This window comes from Callorhinus ursinus, unplaced genomic scaffold (assembly GCF_003265705.2).
Source record: "Callorhinus ursinus isolate GAN/ISIS: 27379988/994484 unplaced genomic scaffold, GSC_fseal_2.0 scaffold39, whole genome shotgun sequence".
Lineage (NCBI taxonomy): Eukaryota > Metazoa > Chordata > Mammalia > Carnivora > Otariidae > Callorhinus > Callorhinus ursinus.
Window position 1 is genome coordinate 7910625 of NW_027397101.1, and position 9516 is coordinate 7920140.

General features: G+C 37.6%; 1 protein-coding gene across 6 annotated transcripts in view; it reads left to right on the forward strand.

Moving 5' to 3' along the window:
* The first annotated feature begins 4333 nt into the window (after nucleotides 1–4333).
* IL33 (interleukin 33) overlaps nucleotides 4334–9516 on the forward strand; it is a 42940-nt gene continuing 37757 nt past the window's right edge. For 2 of the 6 annotated variants that reach the window (XM_073880742.1, XM_025887923.2), the window contains exons 1-2: nucleotides 4357–4391; nucleotides 6548–6738. The gene's annotated coding sequence lies outside the window, so the exon portion shown is untranslated. Of the gene's footprint in view, nucleotides 4392–6547; nucleotides 6739–9516 lie in introns of all 6 variants that reach the window. The other 4 variants (XM_025887922.2, XM_073880745.1, XM_025887924.2 and 1 more) reach the window with 3 other exon arrangements.

The window sequence follows — 9516 nt, forward strand, 5'->3', positions numbered from 1 at the left end:
CATGTGGCTGTCCAATTTACCCAGCACATTTGTTGAAGAGACTGTCTTTTTTCCATTGGATATTCTTTCCTGCTTTGTCGAAGATTAGTTGACCATAGAGTTAAGGATTCATTTCTGGGTTCTCTATTCTGTTCCATTGATCTATGTGTCTGTTTTTGTGCCAGTACCATACTGTCTTGATGATTATAACTTTGTAATAGAGCTTGAAGTCCAGGATTGTGATGCCACCAGTTTTGGTTTTCTTCCAATACTATGTTGAATAAAAGCAGTGAGAGTAGATATCTTTGTCTCCTTCCTTATCTTAGAGGAAAAACTTCCGGCTTTTCACCATTGAGTATAATGTTAGCTGTGGGTTTGACATATATACCTTTATGTTGAGATATGTTCACTCTATACCTACTTTAAGATTTCTTTTCTAATTTTGGGCTTTTTCTGTATCTATTGAAAAGATAATATTATTTTTATCTTCCATTTTGTTAATGTGGTCTATCATGTTGATTTATGAGTGTTGTAACATCCTTGTATCCCTGGAATAAATCCCACTTGATTATGGTGTATGGTTCTTTTAATGTTTTGTTGAAGTCGGATTGCTAATATTTTCTTGAGGATTTTTACATCTGCGACCATCAAGGATATTGGTCTATAATTTTCTCTTTTTTCTGTCTGTGGTGTCCTTGTCTGGTTTTGGTATCAAGATATGCTGGCTGCATACAGTAAGTTTGGAAGTATTCCCTCCTCTCAAATTTTTTAAAAGAGTTTGAGAAAGACAAATGTTAAATATTCTTTGAATGTTTGGTAGAATTCACCAGTGAAGCCATCTGTTCCTGGATTGTTTTGTTTGTTTGTTTTTGGTTGGATTTGGATTACTGATTCAATTTCTTTAATAGTAATAGGTTTATTCAGATTTTCTATTTCTTCACAATTCAGTGTTGAAAACTATAAATTTTTATGCATTTGTCCATTTCTTCCTGGTTGTCTAATTTATTGGTATATAATTGTTTGTAATAGTCTTCTATGATCCTTTGGATTCCTGTGGTATCAGTTGTAATTTTCGTATCTCCTATGATCCTTTGTCTTTCTGTGGTATCAGTTGTAACTTTATTTCTGATTTTATTTATTTGAGCTCTTTCTTTTTTTTCTTGGGAAGTCTAGCTAAAGGCCTGCCAATTTTCTTTGTCTTCTTGAACACATTCCAAAACTACATTTTTACTCCCCCCTTTTATGTTTTTGATGTCGTTTCTTACATTTTTTTATATATCCCTTAACTATTATAGTTTTAGTTGATTTTACTACTTTTGTCTTCAAACTTCTTAATAGCTTCATAAGTGATTAATCCTCTGCCTTTATATATTTACCTTTTCCAGTGAGATTTTTCCTTTGTATATCTTATTATTAGTGCTATTTCTTTTCAGCTTAAAGAAATCTCTTTAATATGTCTTGTATGGCCAGTTTAGTAGCGATGAATGCTTTAGCTTCTGCTTGTCTAGAAAGCTCTTTATCTCTCTTTCAATCTGAATGAAAGCTTTGCTAAACAGAGTATTCTTGGTTTGAAGTTTTTCCCTTCAGGGATTTGAATGTTTCTTTCAACTCCCTTTTGACTTGCAAAATTTTTGTTAAGAAACCTGCTCATAGCCTTATGGGGTTTCCCTAGTATGTAACAATTTGGTTTTTACCTTGCTGTTTTTAGATTCTTTATCTTTAATTTTTGACATTTTAATTATAATGTGTCTTGGTATGGATTTCCTTAAGTTCATTTTATCTAGAGGACTCTGGGCTTCCTGGATTTGGATGTCTATTTCCTTTCCTAGGTTAGGGAAGTTTTCAGCCATTAGTTCTGTAAATAAGTTTTCTGTCCTTTTCTCTTTTCTCCTTCTGGGACCCCTAAAATGCAAATATTATTCTACTTGATGTTATCCCAGAGGTCCCTTAAGTTATTGCCATTGTTTTTTTTTTTCCTCTGTTGCTCTGTCTGGGTGGATTCCATTGCTTTATCTTTCAGTTTATTGATTCACTTCTGTCTCATCCAGTCTGCTGTTGAACCCCAGTAGTGTATTTTTAAGTTCAGTTATTGCATTCTTAAACTCTGTGACTTCTTTTTGGTATTTTCTTAAGTTTTCTACATCTTTGTTGAAGTTTTCATTGCGTTCATCATTTCCTCTCCCAAGTTCAGTGAGCATCTTTATGACCATTACTTTGAATTCTTTATCAAGTCCATTACTTATCTCCATATTATTTAGGTCTATTTCTGAGGCTTTGTCTTATTTCTTTTGTTTGGGACATATTTGTGTTTTCTCATTTTGCTTGACTCTTTTTTTATTTCTATGTATTATGTGAAAGAGCTACCTCTCTCTATCTTGAAGCTTTGTATAGATGATGACCTTCTCAGTCAATCTCACCCTAGCTCTTGATTCTCTCTTAAACCTTTGTGATTGTCTAAATAGCCTGATTTAGTCTTGATATTCCCTCATTGTTGAGAGTGTGTTAAGACCTGTCAGTGATTCAAAGGTAAGAATCTCATTTAGCACCTAGTTTTGGGCTGACTGGAAACCACACTCTCAGGCAGCAGCTTTTAAAGTATGCAAATATATAGTCCTGAGGAGTCACAATCACAGTCCCTGCTGGCCTACAGACCAGGAGATATGGAAGTGTACCCTGGGTGATAGTTGCAATAATTGGGGCTCTAGAAGAGTGTATAAGCTCCTTTCTGGGAAGTCCCATCAACCTCTAGCAAGGCCAAGAGAGTGTGCAAGGATGGTGTATCCCTGTTTATATTCCCCTCAAAACACTCCTTACCCTCTAGATGTGTGGGATACTTTAAGCCTGTCCCTGAGGCTGAAGCTCCAAGCTAAATAAATAGGCCTTTTTCATAGGAAGACTGGAGTTGTGTTTTAGTCTGCTCTCTGTGCAGTGCCTTGGGGTTGATAGCCTGCCAAAAACTGTCTTTCCAATTGTTACAGTCTTGGCCACCAGGGCCAGGCAATCAAGGAGTGTCCCTTGTGTGGATTGTGCATACCTACTGGTTTGGGCAAGGAAGCTAGAGATTATATGGGTGGGCCACATTCACCAGCTTCAGAAATGCAGTGAGCATATGTCTTAACTGCATGCCCCCACAGCCTTCAGTAATGCAGTGTGAGAGTTCCTTGTCTGTGCACACACACCAGCTTTGAGCTGAAAGCTGAAATGTGGTAACTACTTGCTCTTGCCCACCCCAGCCAGAAAGTGGGGGAGCACTGCTACTGCCCATGATCTTTGACCTCAGCACATGCTGTACCTGCATTCTTGCTCCCCCCCATCGCCCCGATCACAGCAAGGTGGTGAGAGGGTGCTGCATTTGAATTCATCTGCCTGTTTTTGCAGACTGTGTGTAGAGTGGAACAATTGTGTCCACCAGCATCTCCCTCTCCAGGAAGCACCTCAATTGCCCCATGCCCCTCCAGCCAATGCTTCCAGATCAGCAAATGAATGTCCCTCATATAGTATAGGTGCTTTTCAAACCGCTGTTTTTTCACTGGGTCTTGGGGCAAGTAAGACCATATGTGAGCTCTCCAAGAAGAGAATCTCAGTTTCTTATTGCATTCTGGGACCCCTAGACATCAGACGCATTGGTTTTCCAAGCCAGATTTCTGGGGTTTGTCTTTCCAGTGCAGATCTCACAGGCTGTGGCACCCAATATGGGATACTAACCCTCACTCCTTTGGGAAAAGCACCCATCTGGTGACATCCTTCCCTATTGTCTTTTGCCATGCCAGGGGTTGGATTTTTTGTGAGATTGTGTCTCTGCCTCTCTTACCCCATCTTGATGTGGTTCTTTTATCTTTGTTGTATCCTGTTGTTGCTATTCTTTGTTGTGGAGAGCAGTTCATCTAATTTTCAGACCTTTTTCAGAGGGAATCGATTCTTATGTAGCTGTAGATTTGGAGTGTTCACGGGAGAAGGTAAATTCAGGAACTTTTCACTATCACCTTAAAACTCCCTCCAAGAATTTCCATATGAACAGTGCTGAAGGTGAAGTTCAACTCTGAAGACAGCCAAGTTGTAATGTGTTGGGGGCAGGGGCAGAGGAGGATTGTGAGTTGGAGATGGGAGTGGGGTTTGCATATAAGATAATTCTGATGTGAGTTGGAAATAAAAAAACATAAATCTATAATTGTTGAATTAAATTTTAAGATGGAAATGGGGAGAAGACAGAAAGTAGGAATCTTGAATGTTGACAGGACTGTAACTCTATTGGCTCTTTTCATGTAATTAAAATCCTGCCAAAATCTCACCCTCTCAGATGTTCTTACAGTGATTTGGTTCTCTGCCAAACTTTGGGTAATAAATAGAATCTGCAAGCTCTCTGAACACAGAGCTGCAGCTTTTCAGAGAAGAAATCAAAACAAGATTACACGGTAAGAATAAAACTAATATTCTTGTACATTTTTTGTCAGGTTCGGTAAAATAAGATCTTGGGAACCATGGGGAACTGGTTTTTATTTCTATAAAATAAAGGATTAGACTGATTTGTTATTTATTGTCAATACCAGTAAAAGTTGATAATAGCAGTTGCTACTAACGTATAATTCCACTTTGATTTCCTTTGGGTGATTTGGAAAACTATTAATAAATTGCTAAAATTGATTATAATAGTCTTTATAGTAAGTTTCCATCCCCCACCACAAAACTTTATAAAACAAGCTGATAATTCTACTCCATACTGCTAATGCTTATCCAAGACAAACCTACTAACAATTGTTTACCAGTGGCTTCAAAAGAGGGGGACAAAAAAAGGAACTGAGAGGGGCCATCCTTTCAAAGTCATCTGCTCAAAAAATAAACCATTTATGAAAAAATGAGGAATTGTCATCCTAAATGAGTAAATTCAAAAGCTCATTAGTTTTGCTACTATTCTTCATTTTGACACTTTCTTTAAAAGATTGTTTTATTCACTTTCTTTCTTGCTGTCTGCCTTGTGGCAATTTTTTCTCCTTGCATTTTTCTCTGCCTTATCTTTCCACACATAAATACATGCCTCCAGACTATTTTAATAAAGAAAATGGTAAAAATCCAAACATATCATGGCTGCACAAAGTTGATTCCAGGTCTCTGGAAACTTGAGAGTTTAGGAGTAGGTGTGATTGGATTTTCCTGACTCTCACTCCCTCCTCAGCTGAAGCTTGAATCATCCCTGTATGCCACTGTGGTCCAGTGCTGTTCCCAATATCCTTTACCTATTGCTTGTCACATTTGTCTTTAGAATACTTTTTGCTCCCAAAAGGCACAGTTCTATGTTCAGAAAACATCAGAATCCTCTATTTCCAAAGTTTGGAATGCTTGAGAAGAATCACACAGTTGAGTAGTATCCTTAAATAGTTAAGAACTCTCTGCACAAGCATCACTTCCTGCAGCTCAAATTTCATATTTTTTCCATTTTTCTCTGAAAGGATCCCAGATTTCCTACCAGTCCTTCACTGGTAGCAGCATAATTCATTTTCTTAGCAATGATCTAGATATTTTTCTATTTCCCAGCACTGTTTAGCTTACAATATCTACAGCCAGAATGTACCTCTTTCTCTTTCCCATTTATAGAGAAGGAAGAATTCTCAGAAGAACTTTTATTTAGGGTTTGAAACAGGGCTGAAAATAAGGCAGGAGATTGAGAAATGGGAGGTGCCACTCCTGGTTAGGTTCAGCAGAGGGTTAAAGAAACAGAGCTTACAACTAACTTCGCGGAATGTGTTTGAGATTCAATTATAAAAGGTTCATCCATGGGGGAATTAAATCATTACAGGGAAATACTGTGGGATGTGTATAAGTGTGTGTAGCACTGAAGGGAGGAATAAAAATAAACACCAAGGAATATTTATGCTAGTAAATATGATAGCACAAGGCCTTTTTTGGAGATATGCATGCAGAATTAACTCTTCACAGAGAAGTTCTGCAGAGGGGACCGCATTGAGGGAAGAAAAAATATACACTAGGGAATTTTTATGCCAGTAAATCTGACAGCATGAGGTCATTTTTGGAGATGTGAGTGTGACTGCCAAAATCAATGTATCTTTTACTCAACAAGTTGAAATTCTGGCAAACACGGTGGAAATCAAAAGTGTTAGAATTTTTCTTCTTTATATCACAGCTTGTAGCAGGGACCTTTGAAACATTAATACCAAAAATAATTTCCTTGAATAGCAGAAAGAAAACTTAATTCCTTCAAACAAAATGATGGTTGGTTCAAGGATTTCAGGAAATCCTGGTAGAACCTCTAATCTTTTTTCAGTTTCCCTCAGGGTTTTCTGGTGCTGACATTTGCATGCAAAAGTAAGCTTTAAGAGAACACAGCCTTACAGGGCAGCCAAAGTTCATTGTTGAAGGATGGTAATGGGGAAGTAAGGAGTTTGGGCCACTTCCTCCCTATAACAGACTTCTGGCACATACTCACATGCTGGCCTTGTTATTGTCAGTAGATCATGCTATATTCTGTAAAAATGTTTGGTTTTGTTTTTGCTTTATGTGAAGAGTGCAATATAGCATAATGGTAAAAACACAGAGATTTTTTTTTTTTATTCAGACAGGCCTTAAATCCATCATCTATCACTGACTACCTGTGTGATTTTGGATCTTACTTAATTTTCCTGACCCTGAATTTTTTTCCTCTGGTGCAAAATAGAAAACAAACAAAACAGTAACAATAACAAGACATCCTACCTTAGATGTTCTGATACCTATGAAGATAAAGCAAGTCAGAAGCAGTCATTAAAGGTAACTATTATTAATCACTGATCACATACTAAATATGAGATATTTTCCTCACATTATCCCATTTAATCCTCAGAGCATCTCTGTGAGATGACATTCTCCATTTATAAAGTTAAGCAAGAAAAATTTGTTAAGATTGTACTAACCCAAGATAACTCAATCAGTAAATTTCAAATTAGAGGTTAAAACCCAGAGTTATGTCCCATGAAGGAAAAGAACCAAGAAGGAAGATGGATTCCAAACACTTCATTTAGTGAGACTTTAATATTGTAAAGCCATTTTCTATTCAAAGTTTCCATAATTTTCAAACATAAAAATATTAGTGAGATGACATAAAACCTTCCACCTATTTTTTTAGGGTTACATTCATTGACATCTGAGGGAAAAGTTCCCTGCCAGCCACCATTTTCTTATGTAACTTTCTTTCCCATTGGTATTGCCAGAAGCAAGAGGGGTCCACCCACAAACTTGGCTGGGTGCTTTCACTTTTAATTAGCACAATAGTCTACATCTAATTCCTCTTCACTTTGAACACCTTATTAATTAGATGATTGCCACAATTTTCCCCAGCAACACTAGTGCATCTGAAACTTTTTGCAATCATAATAATGTTTTGCTCATTACTTCTCTTGAATTTCCTAGCAAAGATTCAATATTTTTTTAAAAGACTTTGATAGAACTTCATAGAACTTCATAGTTTTGCATGTCTGCTGTGTTCAAATATCAACCACTCTCACTTCTTAGCCTGTTGGCTCTATCACTGGCAGTTGTTTCAGAAATATTATCTAAGCAGTTAACATTTTTTTCCTTAGGAGATTGTGTGCTTTTTCTCTTGTGTTCTTTGGGGGCTTATTATATACAAACATGAATATTCCCTTAGCCTGAATTTATTAGTCCCAAAATTTTTCCTTCCTGAGGTTATATTTTTCCATTATCTTTTATGTATTAATATATGTACATATATGTACTACTTGTCCACATTCTTTAGCAATCCTGTTTGAACAATACTTCATCAATAATCAGCATGACTGCTTCATATTGGTAAATTAGCAGTAGCTGTAGTATTCAGCTTATTTCAGTAATTTTTCTTTCCAATCTTTTTAAAAAGTTTCAGCCTCAGGGGTGCCTAGGTATCTCAGTTGGTTAAGCATCCAACTCTTGATCTCAGCTCAGGTCTTCATCTCAGGGTTGTGAGTTTGGGGCCCTCACTGGGCTCCACCCGGGCGTGGAGTCTGCTTAAAAAAAAAAAAAGTTTCAGCCACAGACATAGGTGCCAATATTCATTCTAATGTAATTTGGTAGATATATTCAGCTTCCTTTTTTTTTCTTCACTATGACCTATATAAGATCCATATTACCTGAATGTATATACAGCACTACTTTATCAAAGATGGTGCATATTTCATCTTCACTGACTTACTCAAGAATCATATTGTTTCTGACCATAATCATAATTGTCACAGTGTGGTGGTTAATAGAATAAATTGGATATTATTAACGCAAAGGAGAATAAGCTGTTTTACTATGAAAGTTTGGAGGGTCCTATGCCTAAGACATGACATGTAATGCTTACATCTGGTTGTCTAATTATTATCACCCTTCATTATATCAAGTAGTATGATTTCTCTTTGTTACTATGACGTCCATGAGATCAGACTCAGCATTTAGAAGCATTAAAACAATTTTCATTGTGATGTGCCAGTTGGAAAAAAACTGTTGTTTATAAATCCTTGTATTTCTAAATTCATAAAAGTATAAAAATTAGATAGAAGTCCATTTTTTAGCAGCATCCAATTTTTTTTCTGGTTATTTGTGATATATGCTCCTAAATGAGCACCTGGGTTTATTTAGACTACTATCTAGGCAGACCAATACAGTGACTCCTAACCTCTAGGGTTGTTGTTCATTGTTAGGTCCAGATAACTACTGTACCTATTATATGCGAGTCCTCTTCTTGGCAAAGGAAGGAACACCAGTTATATTTTTTCACTCTGCATCATTGGGATATACTCAGGAAGAGGTCATTATCTGTCCAGAGGAGAAGAACAATTAAGTCTTATCTTGAAGAAGAAGAGAGGTGGTTAACAGTCTTTACATGTTAGTACCTTTCACAACAAACCTAGCTACTGAGTAACCAAGGTTGAACCTACTTAGAATCCCACATAATGATGATGAAGGCAACAGTTTGGGGAATAGCTGGAGCAGCCCATGAAGTAGGCAAAGTGGGAGACAAAGGTTTGTCATACCATCACGGACAAGTTTCCAGCCCTCTGAGTTCTATTTTCTGATTTTTGCACAAGGAAGTTCTGTTTAAACTTGTACAGGAATTAAATATCCAGGGTGTGGATTGTAACAAGTTTTTTCAGGTCAATGGCCAGGAACCTCCACACTTGTGAGTGGCAAGCTTCCATACTCTTGACATGGGTTGGGAAGCTGCCAGTAGCTTCTTCCTGCTGCACGGCTTGTGCATGGTGTGGGGCAGCACCCCCTCGTTGGTGGGCATGGGGGCTGTGCTGGCCATGGGCCTGCTCTGAGCTTCTGCCCTCAGTTTCTACATGGGTCAGTTGGAGCTGGATGTGAAATTGGTGCCCTAGGAAGATGGGACAGCCTCTGCTGAAGGCCCAATGAAGCAGGCCAGCCACCACCAGCATGAGCAGCTAGGCCATGAGGAATGGCTGGGTGCTGGACAGCCCAGCATCCAAGGACTGGGACATTAAAATGTGACCCTTCCCTCACTCCAGAAAGAAAGAAAGAAAGAAAGAAAGAAAGAAAGAAAGAAAG